The 21431-nt window shown below is 46.4% G+C and overlaps 1 long non-coding RNA gene across 1 annotated transcript in view; it reads right to left on the bottom strand.

The window, feature by feature from the left end:
• The window catches only part of LOC146031985 (uncharacterized), a 71328-nt gene extending 50964 nt beyond the window's left edge, over positions 1-20364 (bottom strand). Inside the window, exon 1 of the long non-coding RNA XR_014457440.1 lies at positions 20229-20364. This is a non-coding gene — a long non-coding RNA (uncharacterized LOC146031985). The remainder of the gene's footprint in view (positions 1-20228) is intronic.
• Positions 20365-21431: the final 1067 nt, after the last annotated feature.

Below are 21431 nucleotides of genomic sequence, written 5' to 3'. Positions count from 1 at the left end.
TAGCGTCCCTGTCAGAATCAGTGTAGTGTTCCCACGGCCAGTGTAGTTAGCGTAGCCAGCGTCCCTGTCAGAATCAGCGTAGTGTTCTCGTGGCCAGCGTAGTCAGCGTCCCTGTCAGAATCAACGTACCACTGCGTGGCTAGCCGGATCTAGTCGGAGCTTACGCAGTTAGCTTAGTCAGTCAGCTTTACGCAGTTAGCATAGTCAGTCAGAATTCTGTCACCACTAATTTCATTGTGTCAGTTATGGCTGCCGAAGCATTAACCATCTTTAACCTGCCACAGACGGAGGAGGGGTCGGTGGAGTTTTTACAACTCCACCACTTGCTGCCAGAGACATAGACCTGTGTCGACTTAATGTAAAGGAGCATATGTGGCGCTGCCACATAAGAAGCTGTGGCAAGAAGGTTAGTCTGCGGGCCGCACAATGGTTTCAAGGATGTCACCTGACATTTATGACCCTTCTACGCTTCATATTTTCATATGTTTTGTAACACCTGTGGCCAGCCGTGATGCCAGCACCCTGATGTCCGCCATCCAAACGCATATTGAACCGGGTGCCACCATATACTCTGACTGTTGGCGCACGTACAACACTCAACAACTGGAGCAGGCAGGTTACCCCATCATGCGCGCGTCAACCACCGCTACAATTTCGTGGACCCAGACACTGGGGTTCATACCCAAAACATTGAAAGGCTCTGGGGGTCATGCAAGTGGAGGAACAAGAGACAGAGGGGCACTGCGCGCCAATACCTTAACTCCTACCTGCAGGAGTTTATTTGGCGCAAAAACCCTTGGTGCAGAGAACGCTGTCCTGCGCATTTTACATGCACTAACTCTGGTTCCAACGGCCGACAAATCATCCGACACAAATGAAGACGCAGCTGCGTCAACATCAGCTGCATTTGAAGGGAATGCAGAAAGTGAAGAATGACTGTTTTTATAGTTTCTTGGACTTGTTATTTGATATTATTGAACATTGTTCATTGGTTTTTTCTTCTTTATTGTTCACTAAAATCCAGTTAACACATGTCGTCATTACTGTTTCAGATGTATGATATGCCAGGTGTGAATGTTTTCTTTAAACACCACCACTATCTACGCCAGCCCAAAGCGTGGCAAGCGCATGCGTTACGTGTCCGCCCGACCTGTTCATACCCCCACTATCGTCTTTGGTGTGGAGTTGATTTTCTAAAGTGTGGCGATCGTAGCGAGCCACCGAGCCCGAAGCGTGGCGAGCGGACGGGGAATACATGTCAAGATATCCGTGTCCCCACGCGGGGCTCGCTGCGCTTGTCACGCTTCGGGCTCGGTGGCTCGTTTTTGCTCGCCACACTTTATAAAATCAACTCCACACCAAAGAGGATAGATCGGGAGGACACGTAATGCGTCCATTCGCGGGGCTCGCTGCGCTAGCCACGGTTTGGGCTGGCGTAGATAGTGGGGGTTTGAAAAGGAGGCATTTGCCAGTATGTAACATGGAGCAATGGCAAATGCGTTCTTTATTGTGCATGAGACGCACTTGCGTCCGCACCCCTCTTTGTGCACGAAACGCACGTGTTACTGAACCCCTAACCCCGTCTCTCTGAAGCGGATACGGGCAGGGTTGCCGTACTCTGCCGCAAGAATTACTGAGACACACAAGCGTCTGAGATGCTTGTGCGTCTCAGGCAGATGGAGCACCTCTCCGCCAGCTTGAAGAAGGCCAGTGGAGCCAAAACGCGTTGTTTATTTGCAGGACTAACACTTTCTCATCACCCTGAGACTCAACAATTTACTTTCCCCCAGCAGAGAGCAAGAACAAACAAGCGCAACTTGCAAGTGCTGTTTGAACCCGGCGCCCGAAGTCTCGCGGGAGACGAGACCCGGAAGTGACCGGGTAACACACTGTGACACGCACGGAAGAGGAGAAGGGAAGCTCCGGGGGCCCACCAGGAGACTGAGACATCCCCACCAGCAGCCGCACCTGATCCCCAGCCAAACCATGAGTCACACTGCACAACAACTGCGATGCGGGACGCCGCTAGCAGTTCATCTACAACAGACATTTGACTTTAAAAACAGTGAGCAAGCAGAGAGGGCATAGGTGTCCATAACCTATGTGATTGTAAGGGGGTTCACACATGAATCGCCCGAAGCCCATAAGGCACCTCCCTGCGAACCACAACCAACTTTAACTCCTTCATCCAGACTCATTTCCTTGCACAAATCACCAAGAGAGACCGTAGATCCTGGGTCAGGACCTACGGTAGCTAAAGAAGTCTAGCATAGACTATCTCAAATCCCATTTGGGAAATCTCAACTGGTGACACTTGTCAAAGGAATTCCCCACTCTGGGGACCCCCTACAGGTGTAATTAAAACACCACTTAATACCAAACTAGGTACCCATTTACCCCTAGGGTAATCTAGGCTCCCAACCCAGATATCCCAACAACACCAGAGTCTGGTGCACAAGCAACATCTTTCATTTTCATTTCATTTTATTTAATAAACCTATATTTATTTTACCCACCTCCTTTGCTATTCTCCAAATTCTTTTCGACACCAACATAACTCACAGTTTCAACACAAACAGGATAGCGCTTTCCCACCCCAAACCTTTTTGTGCCTCTCCGCCAGTGCCCACATGATCGCCTCTCCGCCGGCGTCCGCCAGCGCAGGGGATCTGGCGGTTACCGGCGCTGTGTGAGAGTCACTCTCTGGGCATGCCAGAGGCAGAGCTACAGCTCACGGGGACAGTACAGTGACTACACTGCCTGACAGCACTGGGCTGCCGCGGGAACACTACGCCGACTACGCTAACTACGCATGCCCTCTTCCAAAAAGTCAGATAGCAAACATTTCAGTTTATTAACAACCCATGATAAATTGTGACGATAGGTGCTAGGTATAAAAAATAATAATAGTAATCATTGTTATTGCCAGAGGAAAAAGCTAGAGAGCTGAATGAGAACCCATTTTTAATAGCAATCAAGGTCATATTGGTGATGGGTGCAGGGCTTACAGCCACACATCCTGTGCCCAGGGGCATTTCGCAGTGTAGGGGGACCATGTACAGACTTTGGACCGAACCCCTTCTCTCTCTAAGGTGCAGTAGTCTCTGGCATTGTACCAGAGTCTACTGCTGTAGGGCCAAGGCTAGACTCTGAAAAAGGTAAGCAATTAAACATGGGTACAGCGTGTGCCCCACCACAGCCCAGTGCCCCGTTATATAGATACCCCAAAGCATCCGACCACGCAAAACAACTTTCCAGGAATGAAGAAACTGAGGCAAAGATGTTAACTACACATGAGCAACTTGGAAAACCGCCACACCATCTATCGGCAAGCACATTAACCCACTGCGATTAGATACAACGCCGCTACAGCAAACGTCTCCTTTTCATTTGGACACTCCTTATATGTTATGTAATCTAATAATGATAGCAAACAATTGCTCGCGTTATAGAGTGTCAGAAGGTGTCAAAATACATACAGTGTTATGAAGAGGTAATCTGCAAACTTTATGAAGCTTCTGTAATGGATACATTCAATGCAGGCTGTAAAATAAAGATCATTGCTGAATCTGTGTGGGCACTGGGGCGGGAGGTGGGGGTGTGAGGCATCACTGGAGAGAGAGCTTGGTCATTGGTGCACTGCATAAGTGAAGAATAAATGGTTTTAAATGGCTTCTGTATCGGTATCTCCAAGTGTGAATACACAAGTTCCCTTATTCAGCAGTACATGAAGTAATCTTGGGACATTAACGAGTTCAGATTTTTCAGCGCTTGGTTGAACAGTAAAAAAGTCAATATTGAAAATAAATAGTCATTAGTGATTGAAGTTTGAACAGGTGCCTAACACAAGGAAGGTTCAGCGGCTCTTTTTGGTACACCTATGAAACAGTTAAGCCAAAGCAAACTGTGGCCTTCTTCAAACTTACTTTTGCTTTTTGTTGGGATTATAAATTGCAAAATGCAAATACTAGCCGCTGACCAGAAGTAAGTCAATGTTTGGAGGACTTGAAAGGCACTTTTCAGAACTGTCATATAAATTGTCCATGATGTATATTTTTTTTTACTCAATAGGCAGGAACCTGTTACAAGAATGTTGCAGGTTGATGTGATAAAGTAATAATACCATAAAATGACATAACCCATTCTGTATAGGTAACTATTCATTGTATATGTATTAGACACTCAGCTGCATCTTGTGGCGAGGACTTCAGGTCCTACAAGATGGTCATCACCGTCTGTCCAAGGTACACCTTGCTCTACACCCCTTGGCTCTCAACCAGACCCTCTACACCCTTTGGCTTCCAACCTGTTGGGAGTTGTCTCCTACCTGTCAGACAATAGAGACCTTTTCTGATTGGCTGGCCATCTGTGACCTGGACAGGCACCCAGTAGTAATTCATTTGATATAGGGAAGCCAAGGTGAATGTTTTTGTTTGTGTGCCAATAAATAATGACTGCTCAAGCTTGAAGAAAGGTAAGTAATATAGGGATTTACAGATCAGTTTAGGGCAATCTGAGTACAAAAACTAATTACGAATAAATGTAGGTTAATATTGATCTTTTATACAGAAGGGGGCACATTTTTATCTTCCGGTTGCCTAGGTTGACAGTCGGTAGGTCAACACCATAGAGTCAACATGCACTAGGTCGATATTGACAAACAGTCAACACAAGCAAAATGTCAACATGGCATGGTGGAGCGCAGAAGTAGCAGAGTACCAGGTACGTATAACACTAATTGGTGGTCCGTGTTGACAGATATCAGCATTGATACAAAAAAAAAAAGAGGAAAACTCATCAAGCCGCGCCCCGTTACAGCGAATGACACAATTTGCACAGTGGCGTAACTATTAATTATGCGCCCTCCTGCCGAAAATTTTGCCAGCGCCCCCCTCCAGTAGGGTTAACAACCCCCCCATAGGGTTAAACCCCCCCCCCCAGTAGTGTTAACAACCCCCCCTCCCCATAGGGTTAGCCACCCCCCACCCCCCGTGCGGCCGATACCTTCTGTCGCATCTGTCTTGCGGGTCCCGGCTCTCCCGGCTCCTGCTGCTTATAAAGAAAAGTGACATTCGGAAAATGGCTGCCCCCATACTGCAGGCCGTTTTTAAGGTTGCAAGAGGAGGCCACCGCCTCCTCTAGTATCCTCAAAAACTCTTTCGTAAGGGGGCAGCCATTTTCCGAATGTCACTTCTTTTTATAAGCAGCAGGAGCCGGGAGAACCGGGACCCTCAAGACAGAATCGCCGGCGACAGGGGCAGACAGCTGCAGCTAACTATAGCCCTGCACCCCCCCCCCCCCCCCCCCAGTGCCCACACCTTCTCAGCGCCTCCCCGCCACCGCGGGGGTTGCGTGGCTAAAGGTACGCCACTGAATTTGCAGAATTATGTAAAGGGCACTGGGCTAAATTGATGTAATTTTAGTCTACTCCTACCAGAAGAGGCTCAAATGCTGGTATTTCACCAGCAAATGAGGGGGCTGCAGAGACTGGGGGGTTGCGGGAGTCCTTCTGGGGGGCCGGCCATTCTGGGAGTGTAGGCAAAATGTGCAGATTGGTTTAATTGAAAAATTGTGGTTTTGCAACAGTTTTGACTTTAGTAACACCAGTGGTCTCAGAATCACCAGGAAAAGAGTAACTTTTTTGTAAATATATCCCAATGTGGTTTTCTTATGTGCCTTTTCTAACCTAGATTAATTAACACAAAACAGATGTTATAATCAAGCCCAGCAGATAAGCCCGCGATAAAAGCTACTCTTTAGCAAACACATTTTATATAAACTTGTCAGACGCAAAAAAAAAAAAAATGACAGTTGTAATCTTCATCATTACTTAATGTAAGCAAAAAATAGTTCTCTTCATTTACATTTATAACATCCAAGTATCGGGGCTGTCCGTTGCCCAGGTAATGGATAAGACATTGCTGATATCTCCTACTTACCTTGCAGCTCGAATCTGTCGGAGGTCCCCATACACTAGTTTGAAGGCCTTAATGTACTGACTGTGGGAACCTACGCCATCAGTAATGTAACTGGAACTTTTTTGGTCCAATAATAACACTTTGAAGGGCCTCTAATGCATCTATAGAAACACCTCTGAAATGTTGATTTATTGGCTCAATTCAGACCAAAATCACAGGCCAGAAATTATTGAAAGACTGCGTATGCGTACAGACCGTATACGCATGCGCTAGACAACCTGCAATAAAATCCTGAAACTTTTTTTATTGCTGGGCATTAGCAAGTTGGGGGTGTCTGAGAATATGATAGACAACTGAGGTAAGTTTAAGGTTTTTATTGAAGAATAAGACAAAGTCCATGAATCGGATATAACTGAGAGATGACTGTGACCAGAGTAGATCCAGTCACTATATCTTTATACCTTTTTTGGGGTGACACCCCTAGTTTATGTACTTTAGCTTGGCCAAACAGCTCATACCCTGCTCCCCTACTCGATAACTTGTTATCCTCTATTTCCCTAGATCTGGAGGGATACTGAGACCTGGATGGAACCAAAAGAGGACTGAAGACAGACTAGAACTGGAGGATAATTTGTAATCTGCTGGAACTGAAGGGTTGCAGATGCAGGAATCAGTAGGAATCATAGGAGTGCTGGAAGCTGGAGATACTGGGAAGTGGTGCTAGAAGTCTCTGATGGCATATCTAAAACTGCAGGTAAGCATATAAGTACAGGTAAATTCCAGTAACTCAGCCATGGAGTCCACCTATGATGATAGTGTCTCTATGTTTAGAACACCAATGGTGACTAATATCAATGTTGCTCTCTGACAGGTTACTGGTAGAAGCAGGTGGTTCTTGGGTACGAACGGTAGCAAGAAATGAGCAGTGAAGGTTTGAAGCAAGAGATGATTCAAAGATTGATTGATGGTGATCAGATATGACTGGGAGACTTTATATAAACTGCTGGGAAATGTTCTGAAACTTACTGGAGACTCAGGTGGTATAGAGTATCAATGGTGAATCAATGGTAATACAATGCTGAGTTGATTGGTGGTCTGGAAACCACAGGGAGTCGCTGAGAAGCTAGCAGGAGATCAGCTGGATGGATGGAGCATTGATGGTGAGTCGATGGTAAACTGGAACCCACCAGGTGTAGCTAAGAAGCTAGCAGAAGTCAAAAGAGATCGGCTGGTACCGATGGAGTATCGATGATGGATCGATGGCAATTTGATGTTGGATTGGATTGGGATAAACTTGAGAACCCACATGAAGTAGCTTGGAAGCTAGGGAGAGTCTTGGAGCTGGAACTGATGGTACCTCGATGGTATTCAATGACTCACCTGTAATGAGCTAGAGTGCTTGGAAGAAAAGTGCAGGAGTTAGTAGTCACGGCTGGTGGTCGATGATGGATGGTAACAGGAGTACTTGGAATCAGCTGAAGAGATTAGTACCAGTGGGAGCCAGACAGTGCAGCACAATGGTAATTAGCATGTGAATGGAAGGATTTCCACAGGAACAGATACAGAGGTTGTGTACTTCCTTGAACTGGCAAGTGTCTGGACAGTGGGAGAATGTCATCATTGGAGTTGCAGGGTTGGCTGCAGAGTGTCATGTGACAGAGACCAAGATGGCCACACCCATGTCTGGCATTTTGGATGGAATCCTGGTTTGGAAATGACAGGCCTGCAACCTGACATTGCGGCAGAAACTCCAGATGTTGTGAAGTGCAGAGACTGGAGACAGTTTCAGACAGAGATATGTGTGACATTGCGGCAGCATGGAGGTAACTGGATGTCAGCGGAAAATGCCAGCCTTACACTTAACCGCACATTGTGTAAATACAGTGCAGGACTATTGGAAATAGTCCGCAGGTCAAGTCTGGAGGAGAACTTAAGGTAGGAAAGTGCTTTCAATGGTTCAGATTGTGACAGCACACCTCTTTAGGGGTGGCCTCAGAACACGACTGTAGGAACTTAGAGGAATCCAATGAAACACAAAAAATCCAAAAAGTATAAACCAGAAGAACCTAAAATTCCTTAGAGGTCTTCCCAATCTTCGTTTTCTAAGGCAAGACTTTTGTTATGAGAATAGGTGGACCATTCAACATCACTGGAAACTGAATTTTCTTCCAGGAAAAAGACACAGCCAGAGAAGATAGAACCTCCAATAACATAACTTGAGTCATCGGTAAACTCCTTTTCATAATCAGAGTCCAAATGCAAGGTGAAGGTGGAAATTCTTCCTGCTGGAATAGCATTTCTTGAATTGGACAGGACTTCAACGGATTCAGCACCTGATAAAAACCAGGAGAGGAATCATAAGAAATGTACCCGACTCCTAAAGGACTGCACTGCTGTTCTTAGACTGTTTCTGGAGTAATTATTTCCTTAAAGTTTGTAATGTGTTAGCTTAACAAGACTTGATCCCGTTAAAACGGTGACAAATCAGAATCCTTTGGATGGCAGGATGAAGGATGAATTTGAGGAAAGAAGAGGAGTTTCCAGGAGAAGGAAACAAGGAGGTGTATTCAACTTTGAAGTCCAAGGACTGGAAATTTTGTGAAGGTTTAGTAACACTTTGTTTTCTGGCAAATTGTAAGTTTCTAATACACTGGTCTGGAAGAGCTTGAGCAATGTCAGAGAGAACTGAGCTGTAGTTGAATTCCTTGTAGACTGAGGAGAATCTTTATATGGTCCCAAACAGATTAGTTTAGAAGAAAATTTATTTGGACTGCTTTCAGAAGTGCAGAAAGATCATTTAATATTGGATCCTTGGATTCTTTGAGAGATTTTGCCCAATCCAAGGCTTTCCCTCTGAAGAAAAGTGTGAATTGTTTAACTGTGTGAGCAGGGGTAACATTCATTCAAGGTGCTGAGTCCATCTTAGAGAAGAATTGGCATACGATAACGCGGAACTGAGTTAGATCTCCATCAATTTAGATAGACACAGGGGTTTCAGGTGTCTGTTTTGAAGACCGGATGTCAGTTGAAATCTCAAGTTGAGAGTCCTGTGCAGATTTCTTATTAATAGCTCTAACATTCTTCCTATGCTTAGGGGCTACACTTGGAGTGTCCTAGCATTAATTAAAGGGAGTTCCTGAGTCAACTTTAGAGGAATAGGAAAAACTCTTCCTTGTCACTAGAGGCTTCATTTTTGGCAGATTGCATTCTAGAGACTTTAGAGTTCCAGGAGGATGTTTGGAAGAACTCAAGATCAAAGTTGACAATTCTGTACACAAACCATCTTGAAGCCTCCACTTGGATTAGGGCACTTGCATTATCCACAGAAGTTGAGGAGTCAGGACATGTAGAGAAAGAAGCAGAATCACAGTTTCTACTTGAAATTGGAGACTGGAGACTTAACTTGGAGTTAGGAGTCGAAAGTTCAATACTAGAACAAGCTGGTAGAAGTCCTTTACCTCAAACATCGGAAAGGTCTGGACTGGTTTCAGAGGAACATATATTGTCTGGAACTGGATGGACAGGACCGCATTGAGACCGGATGAATTTGAACCGGCTGGAACCAAAGGAGTCTTCAGATGGACCCAGATTGAGTCTGGACCGGCTGGAACTGGAGGAGTCTTTGGACCTATAGATAGGACAGGATTGACTCCAGAGACAGATGAATTAGCTGGAACCAAAGGAATCTTCAGACCTACAGATTGAACCAGATTCAGTCTGGAGACATTTGAAGCGGCTGGAACCGGAGGAGTCTTTGGACCTATGGATAGGACCTGATTGAGTCCAGAAACACATGGGACAGTAGACTCTGGATGTTCAGGCAGCCCATCTTGAAGCTGGACTGTGCTGGGTGCACTCTGAAAAGATGGCGGGTAGGAGTTCATTGTATGGGAAAAAAGAAAAAAGTTAACTCTGTGTGGGAGCATGCTTGCTGAGTGACTACGTAGTAATTAGATTTTGCTAAAAAATATTTTTTTATATTTTATTAGTTAAATATTAAAACAAATCTACATATACTGTCCCAGCCTGGAATGGGGCTATCATAAAAATATAAGTAGTAATGTTTGTAAATAACCTGAGAATTAGATTTGGGTGGGGTTTTTCTTCAAACTGCTATATTGCAGTGTAAAAATAAAGCAGCCAGTATTATCCCTGCACAGAAACAAAATTACTCACCCAAATGTAACTCTCTCTGCACATGTAACATCTGTCTCCCTCCAGTGCACATGGTTTTGTCCATTAGAGAGAGAATTTGCTTTTGCAAGTGAACCAGAATCAGGCCCTATGTGTGTAAGAGACGTAGATCTTGAGTGAAGAGGTTGTATTGGGCGATATTCTATGATAAGCAAAGAGATGTATATTGGTGTTGTTAGTTTTATGGCCTTGTGTGTAACTAAAAGTATATTATATTGTGTATAGTAGAATACAGGTAACCAATGGAGGGACTGACAGAAGACGATGAACATCTAGCAAGGAAGGTTATCTGAATTCAGGGTGTATTGTAGTGGTGGTTGTAGCTCACTGTAGCGGGATCATGATGTTAACGTGGTTTGGCATGCAGCGTACATACATATCGCAGGCAGCTCCCATAAATTGTGATGGAAAATCGGTGCATTTGCCCTCTGGTTCCCACTGAAGTCTATGCATAACAGGAGCATAGACAGGGCCGGATTAACAATGGGCCTGATGAAGCTACAGCTCCAGGCCCACTCTCCAAATAGGCCCATTTTGTAGCTGAGGGCCAGGACTTTCCAACGAGCCTGGCCCCGCATTGCTAGCTTCCCGGGAACCGGAGATACCGCCAGGCAAAGCTGGAACGTTGTTACCTTAGGATAACATGGGACCCGCTAATTCCGACCTCCACCCGGTTCCAGCGGCTGCCAGTTCCCCCTCCGGCATCACAGAAGCTTGAGGTTGATCTCAAATTGCTGGGCCTTCAATCTGAAACCAGGCTGGTCCATATGGGTTTATTGGCTCTAGAGATATTGCGGGTAAACCAATTTTTTTCATTTCTGAAATGTAATTTCATGGCTGTTCATGTTGTTTGAGGGCAGATTTCTCTGGAACCAAATGGCCCAGATTCACGGGACCAAAATCATTTGAAGCCCACATGAAAATGGGTCAATTGGTTCCGAAGATATAGGTTGTTTAAAGGGGGGGGGGGTTATCTCCCCCTCACATCAGAAAATGCAGGGACTAGGCTGGTATAAAAGGGGATATTTACTTGGAAAGAAAGAGTGTCTTTTTTTGGGTGCACCTAGAGAGAAAAATGTTTAATAAAACGTCACTTTTATTAGATTCATTTAAAATAGTTGCGAATATAAAAGAAAATTTGACAAGACATGAGACAACATATAGTGATCTAAAAAAGGATAAAAATCCTTCACCTAGTGGAAACCCCACTGCCTATTATCCCAATTGATTTCAATTGACTTGCTGTGTGGCTCAGAGTTATGGTTATATTACCATTTATTTATAGCGTGGATCAGGGTTGTTACTATCATGTATACAATGGGGGAAATTTACCAATATGAAAAACCTAGTTTTTCGTATTGGTTGTTTCCCTACGACTGCATACGACTGTTTAAGTCGTATGCAAAGTCGTGTTCCGGAGGGGGATTTACAAAGCAGTCAGATACGACTGCTTTGTAACCCTCCGATGGTGTAATGATTCGTATTAGCGGCCGTATATACGGCTGCTAATACGAATTATTTCTAGCAGTCTGCACGGATCAAGTCAGATCCGTGCAGGCTGCATTGTGTAAAAAAAAATAGAAAAAAAAATAAATAAAAAAAAAAACCGGCGTGGGGTCCCCCCCACAGCCATAACCAGCACCAGGCTGAAGGAGCCGGGGCCGGTAATTAAAAATCAGGGAACCCGACAAATAGGGGTTCCCCGATTTTTAACAACCAGCCCCAGGCTCCAGGTCCGGGGCTGGTTCCCAAAATACGGGGGACAAAATGAGTAGGGGTCCCCCGTATTTTAAGAAACAGCCCCAGGCACAACCAGCCGGCAGGGTAATGTCACAGCCGGGGGACACTTATAATATAAGGTCCCGCGGCCAAAACATTCTCCCTACCGACCAGTCAGCCTGGCCAGGGGCCCTGGGGGAGTGGGGACCCCCCCAATAAAGGGGTCCCCCCCCTCCAGGACTTACCTGACCAGGCTGAAGCCTGGTGCTGTCCTCGATGCCCCTGGCGGTGGGCATCGAGCTGATAAATGTTGTAAAAAATAGATAAACCATTGTTTTTTACTGTGGCACTACAAGTGCCAGCAAGCCTCCCCAGCAAGCTGGGACTTGGAGAACCACAAGTCCCAGCCTGCTGGGCATTAAAGGGCCCGCTGGCACTTGTAGTTCTACAGTTAAAAAAATAGTGCACAAAACACACTGATACACTTTTAAAATAAAACTTTATTACACACAAAGCCCACACATACTAATACTTACCTATCTTCTCTCCGTAGGTAGCCCTGGTCCTGTGTCGGCGTCTTCTGGTCCTGTGTCGTCTTCTTCCTCCATGTCGACGTCGCTGTCGGCGATGGTGTCCCCGTCCGGATCCGACGAAATCCATTTGGGAAGCTGTGGAAGGAAACCATACTCACCTGTCCCAGCGCGACGTAGTCCAGGTAAGGGTCTTTGCAAAAAAATAAACCGAAAACCCCGAAACCAAACCGGACTGACGGAGACGCACGGTGTTTACATCGTGCGGCTCCGCCTCCCGAATGCCGCTATTGGCCGCCTTGCGGCCTAGCGGCCAATCAGGAGCCGCTAGGCCGCAAGGCGGCCAATAGCGGCATTCGGGAGGCGGAGCCGCACGATGTAAACAAACACACGTGCGTCTCCGTCAGTCCGGTTTGGTTTCGGGGTTTTCGGTTTATTTTTTTGCAAAGACCCTTACCTGGACTACGTCGCGCTGGGACAGGTGAGTATGGTTTCCTTCCACAGCTTCCCAAATGGATTTCGTCGGATCCGGACGGGGACACCATCGCCGACAGCGACGTCCACATGGAGGAAGAAGACGACACAGGACCAGAAGACGCCGACACAGGACCAGGGCTACCTACGGAGAGAAGATAGGTAAGTATTAGTATGTGTGGGCTTTGTGTGTAATAAAGTTTTATTTTAAAAGTGTATCAGTGTGTTTTGTGCACTATTTTTTTAACTGTAGAACTACAAGTGCCAGCGGGCCCTTTAATGCCCAGCAGGCTGGGACTTGTGGTTCTCCAAGTCCCAGCTTGCTGGGGAGGCTTGCTGGCACTTGTAGTGCCACAGTAAAAAACAATGGTTTATCTATTTTTTACAACATTTATCAGCTCGATGCCCACCGCCCAGGGGCATCGAGGACAGCACCAGGCTTCAGCCTGGTCAGGTAAGTCCTGGAGGGGGGGGACCCCTTTATTGGGGGGGTCCCCACTCCCCCAGGGCCCCTGGCCAGGCTGACTGGTCGGTAGGGAGAATGTTTTGGCCGCGGGACCTTATATTATAAGTGTCCCCCGGCTGTGACATTACCCTGCCGGCTGGTTGTGCCTGGGGCTGGTTCTTAAAATACGGGGGACCCCTACTCATTTTGTCCCCCGTATTTTGGGAACCAGCCCCGGACCTGGAGCCTGGGGCTGGTTGTTAAAAATCGGGGAACCCCTATTTGTCGGGTTCCCTGATTTTTAATTACCGGCCCCGGCTCCTTCAGCCTGGTGCTGGTTTCGGCTGTGGGGGGGACCCCACGCCGGTTTTTTTTTTAATTTATTTATTTTTCTATTTTTTTACACTAAAGCCTGCACGGATCTGACTGATCCGTGCAGGCTAAAACGCAAATAGAACAGGAAAATGGTGTTCTATTTTCCTGTCGTATTTGCGTGGGTGTTTCACACCACTAAGCAGCCGTATTGTCAGTACGGCTGCTTAGTAAATCAGAAACCACCATTCTTTTGAATGGTGATTTCTGTCGTATCCTATCGATGGTGTAGGGCATTCGTATTTGTAACTACAAATACGAATGTTCCATCTTTAGGACTACGAATTGTTGTATTTTTGGGATTGTAAATCCCGAAAATACAAATTCGTAAAAAAAAGGTGTATTTCTCCCTACGAATACACCTTTTTTCTACGAATCCATTTTGGTAAATTTCCCCCAATGTTTCAAATGACCCTAGGCTCTCTCTAGCAGCCGCTGGCAAGCGCCTGAGCACGGATGTAATGCCGTCTCAGCGCTGCTGCTGGCTTGCTGGAGCCAGTGGTACCACGTCCTGTGTTCTCCCACAGAGCTACGTCTGAGGGGTGCCTGCGTGCACTCCCTCGCTCAAGTGGGTTGAGAACAGACAGGAACACTAACGGTTCTGGCGCCAGATACCGTGTCAGTGTATTTTGTAGGGGACCGTGTCCAACGGTAACCCCAACGCAGCCAACAGATCAAAAATACAATTTATAAGTGGGGAGGGGAGAGTGGGGTTTTAGACACACTAGGTGTGTGGTTAAGTCGAGCGTACGCTTTCGCAAAAAAGCTTCCTCAGAACCAGCCCGGGAATGTCCCTGCATGTTCGTGGGACCATATTACTGGATTTTATGCATTTTATGATGTGAAAGGGGTATTATTTCAAATAGCCGGGACCTGCAGTGCTCTGAATACAGCCGGGCAGCCCCCTGTTCTCTGCCCGGCTGTCCTTTCTGCCCGGTGGCGGCTGTCCCCCAGTTACCGTGAGCATGTAATCCCACATGGTAATGAGCAAGGAACCCCTGGCAATGAGCATGGAACCCCTGGAAATGAGCATGTAGTTAAGCAGCATTTATGTAGCATAATTTTTAATAGGCATTATGGTGTTTGCCATAATACGTAATGGACATTATGGTGTGTGGCTTAACATGTAATGGGCATTATGGTGTATATCTTTAATGCGCGCCTTTGGCGTGCAATGCTATTGTGCATTATTGCTCAATCTGTTTGGTATAGTGTTTATTTTGGGTCAATCCGTGTGGCAAAATGTGAATTTTGCCTTAATCTGTGTGACATAATGTTATTTTTGACTCAATCCATGTGACATAGTGTGAATTTTGGCTCAGTCCATGTGAATTTTGGCTCATTCCATGTGGCATATTGTGTAAGAGGCAAGTACAGTAGAAGGTTACTATTGTGCTGCATGATTTGTATAAGGGGTATATGGTGTGGTAAACTTAGGTGACCACATAAAAGGTGCTGAAATGTTGTCTACCAAGTTTCGGCTTTCAGTATTTTTTTTATGACTGGAGTGCCGCCTCACCCCATAAGTATCTTAGAACATCGGCGTCCTACGGGTGCACCTTTGGAGGGCACCCGCCAATATAGCTCCCTGCATTTTTCCTATGCCAGCCCCCTGCCTTTTCCAGGCATATATAATTAGTTGAAAGTATTTACACAAATAGAGACACACCCATGAACCGATCACCCAACCAGAATGCTGGTCAAGCCCCCACATTATTAGGTGCTGGCCACAACCCCTATCATTGCGCATAATAGGCCCTTGATCATTTTCAGCTCCAGGCCCATCATTTAGACCTTAATCTGGCACTGAGCATAGATATGCGGTGAACTGTGTGCTGCAACGCTGTATAAGGACACATATGTATATAATTGGCACACACACAAAGGGCAGTATTCATTTCGCTTTTTTTTCCGGCAAGGTTCGCTTTTTTTTTGTAGAGATGGGCAGTCCTCTCTCCAAAAATGTTCCTCGCCCTGTTCAACGCTCCCGGTTTGCCCCCCAAAAAAAACAGAGAGCTTTTCCCTGTTCGCCACTTGGTCATCGCCGATGCTTTCTTATGGGAAATTTGTGTACCTCGCCGTTTGTGTATTCAATGCTACAATGGAGAACGCTGTTCACTGTTTTTTTGGGGGGGGCAGATGTAACATGTGCAGAGAGAGTTAGATTTGTGTGTGTTATTTTGTTTCTGTGCAGGGTAAATACTGGCTGCATTATTTTTACACTGCAATTTAGATTTCAGTTTCAACACACCCCGCCCAAATTAAACTCTCTCTGCGCATGTTACATCTGCCCCACCTGCAGTGCACATGATTTTGCCCATTTTGAGAACAAATTTGGGTACTTGTGTATTTTGACGGCGCCCACGAAATCGGCCGAAAATCGGCCGAAAATCGGCCGCAAATCGCATGGAAAAATCGGATGCGATTTTGCGGACGATTTTCGGCCGATTTTCGACCGATTTTTCACTTTTTCCGGCCAATTTGCATGCTGTACCATTATTGCACACCTTGCACACCCCCGAATACCATCGTAGTGCATTGCATGCAATATAGTGGCATGTGATGCATGCCATGCGATGCATGTGAAGCGATTCGATTTCTAATTGTACAATCACCCTGATGGGTGCTTACAATGTTAAATGCACCGGCATTGTTAACGCCACCCCCACTATCAACACCAACCCGAAGCGTGGCGAGCGTAGCGAGCCCGCGAGGGGCGGCGGTACGCGTCCTCCGACCTTTTCATACCCCCACTATCCACGTCGGCGTGGAGTTGACTTTAGATAGTGTGGCGAGCGCAGCGAGCCACCGAGCCCGAAGCGTGGCGAGCGCAGCGAGCCCCGCGAGGGGACGCGGAATACATGTAAAGTAATCCGCGTCCCCTCGCGGGGCTCGCTGCGCTCGCCACGCTTCGGGCTCGGTGGCTCGCTGCGCTCGCCACACTATTCTATTCTCAACTCCACGCCGACGTGGATAGTGGGGGTATGAAAAGGTCGGAGGACGCGTACCGCCGCCCCTCGCTGGCTCGCTGCGCTCGCCACGCTTCGGGTTGGCGTTGATAGTGGGGGTGGCGTTAACAATGGGGGTGCATTTAACATTGCGAATCACATCGCATCGCATGCCACTTGCTGGCATGCGTTGCTATGCGATATTTAATTGTACAATCAGGGGCATTTTCCCGAAAATCACATCGCATACCATCGCATAGTACCTGGGGGTGTGCAAGGATGGAATAACATGCAAATCATCAGGAAATGGCCGAAAATCGGCAAAAAATCGGCCGAAAATCGGGCGCAAATCGGATGCAAATCGGACGCAAAATCGCATCGCAGATCAAATCGGCCAAAAATCTGATGCGATATCGGATGCGATTTGGATGAAATCGGGCGCCGTTATAATACACAAGTACCCAAATTTGTACTGCGATCAGATCTGAACAAGGGCCTCTGTGCTGTGCTCGGCGGAGCATTGAAAACTGCTAAAAGATGCTGTAAGATGAACAAAAATGTATGTATATATATATATATATATATATATATATATATATTCGTACATATGTTTATTGGCACCTATGCAATAAGGAAATACATCTCTTATACGAAAAAAAAAGGAAATAGGTTAAATCAATATCGGCAGGAATTTCAGGAGGTGTGAATTAGGTTTAACATATAATGGTTTAGTAAACACTCTCTTTGTACAGAAACACTCTCATTGTGTAGATTTAAGATGTAAGTTTCTCTGAAACCAGCATAAAGTGTGATGTTTCTTAGCGTGTGATATTTGCTAGAACAATATTGTTGTCAGCCGTGCGTGCTTTCTGCGCCCTCCACCCTGCTGGATACAATACCTGGTGAGAGGGCTATAACTAAGAGGGAGGTAGGAAACCGCATCGCAGACCAGCTGATACAGAGACCTGCAGATCACAGTGATAGCAAAAGTATTCTGAATATTTTACGAGTAAGCAAACGTCTTCACTGAGTACTCAGCTCCCGAAGAGAGAGATGTTCTATAATGCATCGCCTATTGCACGCATCCCAACACTCATCGCATTCAGAGTGGCATTTACGAATACCACAGGCATGAATATAGGTGAATAAAAAAATCAAACGAAAACCAAGATATCCATGTTCATAGTCCTACTGCAAATGTGCGGGGGTCAGGGAGGGATGTGATCCCTGTCTGCAGAATCCCATAGGCTTTTATTGGGTACAAGTTACAGAAAGTACCTCTTCTGTCCACAGAGTGCCACCCTACTTGTGCCTGTCTCTACTTGTGCCTGCCCCTACTTGTGCCTGCCCCTACTTGTGCCTGCCCCTACTTGTGCCTGCCCCTACCCTCTCACTTGTGATTTTCTTGCTTACACATATGGATGACCTGTGGCATGGATTTTGGTGGTCGTAATACCAATGCTGGCATCCCAAATGAGGGAATACCGACAAGGGAACGCTAATTATACTTAGTTATCCTCTGCCCTCCCCAACCCTAGCCCTCCCTCCACACAACTAAAAACTAACCCTCTTGCCCGACAGTCTAACTCTGAACTCTACCCCCTTTCTAAATGCCTCTACCCCTCCTGCAGCGGAACCCTAAATTCCCCACAGCAGACTAACCCTAACCTTTCCCATCCCTCGCAGCCTAACCCAAACCTTCCCACACACACACACACACACACACACATACAGACTTACTCGAACCCTCTTTCTAAATGCTTCCAGCCCCCCCCCCCCCAGCCTAATCCTGACTTCCCCCCTTAACCTTTCCCGTCCCCTGCATCCTATCTCTAACCTTCCCCCCCACGCAAACAGCTGATCCCTGACCCTCTTTCTAAATGCCTAACCCTAGCCTACCCCTAACCTTTCCCACCCCCCACAGCCTAACTTTCCCATCTCCCCGTAGCCTAACCCTAACCTTCCCCCACACACACAGCCAAACACTAACCCCCTTTCTAAATGTCTCCACCCCCCCCCCCACAGCCTAACCCTAACTCCCCCTCAGCAGCTTAACCTTTCCGATCCCCCACAGCCTAACCTCTACCTTCCCACACACACACAAACAGCCGAACCCTGACCCTCTTTCTAATTGCCTAACCCTAGCCTAAAATCTAACTTTTCCCACCCCCTGCAGCCTAACCTTTCCCAACCTAACACTAACCCTCCCCAGCAGCTTAACCCAAACCTTCTCACTTCCCCACTACAGCCTAACCCTAACGGCCCCCATACACTAACTCGATTTGGGCCCATTTCACCTGTTCCCGACAGAAAAGGCAGAGAAATCGGCCCAAATCGGGTCAGTGTGATGTCCCCAGAGGTCCGATGCGTGGTCAGACCTGAGCGCATCGGACCTGAGCTGGAGGACAGACCGGCATGCAGTGGACCGGATGGGGAACAGGGGTCGTATGTGATCCATTTCAAGTTAAAGGACAACTTGTGATGGATCACATTTGACCCTGTTGTCCATGAAGATCCCGGGCGGCTCGCGAATGATCGGCTGGGCGTACTATGCATAGTGTATAGTTTTAATCCCCCGCTAGTGCCAAAACTTAATCCTCACCCCCCTGGCAGTCAAAACTCCAGCATGGGCATTCACATCAATGATGGGATTCTGGCACTGGTCTTCTGGCACAAGTCAACATTCAGTACAGGAATTCTTCATTGTGTGCCTTCCTCAATCTTCCCTCTGGAAAATCTCTGCTACTACTTTTAGAGAGACTATTTTATAAAGGTTATCTTACCCCCAGTCATTGTCACCTTATTGTCATTGCAAATTCTTCAGCTTCAAAGTGTGCCCTTTCGGAGGCATACCCCCAGTCATTGTCACCTTATTGTCATTGCAAATTCTTCAGCTCCAAAGTGTGCCCTTTCGGAGGCATCCTTAAGTCATTGTCTAGGGGACTTTTGTATCAATAAGAAATGTTGAATTAATGTTAGACTAATTGCATTAGTTGACCCAGTCAATCATTTTGGAAGATCTCCCGGGGAATCTGATTCTACCGGTTGTAAAAAAAATACAAAAACTTGATTCTTTCTGCTGTCAAAAAAAAAAAAATACATTCAGCTGCCCCCTCCCCCCCAATAACCCCTTATTTAGCTATGTTCAAAGAGAAATTATTTTATGTTTTCATAATGGAATTTCTAATTTTGGAAAGCTTTTATAGATAATCAACATAATGGTATAAAACAAGAATGTTTTTTCTAGAAATGAGGATTCCTTGGAATCCAACCTGCTCAGAACATTGGGACCTGAGTGTTTCCGCCTTACTCAGATCCTATTGCCAGGCCAAACATCAGATTCACGACGTCGGATTCTCGCTAGACTTTGAGTCTATTTAAGGTGTTGAATTACAATAGTTAAAAATTAACCCAAACATATACATGTATATTTACATTATATACATAAATATATATATATATACATACATAATATATTCATAAAGGACACCACCGCACTCGCCATTCCTGCGAATGGGGTACAAACTGCACTCGCCATTCCCAGGTTGGGGTGCAGTGGCCTGTGACCACATGCTCAAATAAATAAAGAAACAGGGGGCTCAACACTCACCATAATAAACTAACTCACCTTAATATACAAATAACCAGATTTCGCGTGTGATTTCTGGCAACTTTTAGAAATGGAAGTAGAGTATCCAAGGGGATTAATAAAATGAAGTACGCAAACCCCAGGACTCAGAAAGCCGCCTGTGTCACAGGCTGCTCTCTGCCACTGCTGACAGGGAAACCCAGTAATGTGAGTCACTGGGACACCCAAGCAGCACTGAGCTCTGCCCTGATTGGATATTGCCATCTCCATGGAGACAGCAAAATCCAGGTAGGTGGGGCACTCCCCTGGAGCTCAGCCCTGATTGGGCTAGAGGAGTCCCAGTGACTAGTGGGGGAGAGGCATCTGTGCGTATACATGCAGGCGGCTCTCCGGTTCGGGTGTTGCACTTTTTTTAGGTACTTATGTAATATCTGGGCGCCTGATTTTTTTCATCGCATCGCATGCAATATAGTGGCATACAATTCATGCGATGCGATTTTTAATTGTATAGTCATCCATGGGTGATTTCATACCCCCACTATCCAACTACGCATGGAGTTGATTTTATATAGTGTGGCGAGCGCAGCGAGCCACCGTGCCCGAAGCGTGGGGAGCACAGCAAGCCCCATGAGGGGACGCAGAATACATGTAAAGTAATCCGCGTCCCCTCGCGGGGCACGCTGCGCTCGCCACGCTTCGGGCTCGGTGGCTCGCTGCGCTCGCCACACTGTATAAGATCAACTCCATGCGTAGTTGGATAGTGGGGGTATGAAATCACCCATGGTTGACTATACACTTAAAAATCGGGCCTTTACAATGAAAAGTCGCATCGCATGCCTTAAGTAGTAGCATGCAATGAAAAAATAGGGCGCCCAGATAATACATAAGTACCCATTTTTATTTTTTAACCCCCTGGCGCCCTACTGCAGAAGAGGGCCGACCTGCGGGGGGGCGTGTGACAAGGTGAGTATATTATATATGTCTGTTTGAATGTATGAATACGTGTAGGTAATAAAGCTTTACTGTACTGGGTGTCTGTGTGCCTTTAGTGCCCTGCGTGCTGGGATTTGTGTTTCTCCAAGTCCCTTCATGCAGGGAGGTTTGCTGGGACTTGTACTCCCACAACACAACCCAATGTTTAATGATTTATCTATTTTTCACAACCAAATTATCAGCCTAGCGCCCACTGCACAGAAACGACAGCCTCGGGCTTCAGCCCTGGAAGGGTTAAGCATGGGGGGA

This window comes from Crinia signifera, chromosome 1 (assembly GCF_055691185.1).
Source record: "Crinia signifera chromosome 1, ASM5569118v1, whole genome shotgun sequence".
Taxonomy (NCBI): Eukaryota; Metazoa; Chordata; class Amphibia; order Anura; family Myobatrachidae; genus Crinia; species Crinia signifera.
Note: the sequence above shows the minus strand (reverse complement) of the source record. Positions and strands in the feature narration are given on the sequence as shown.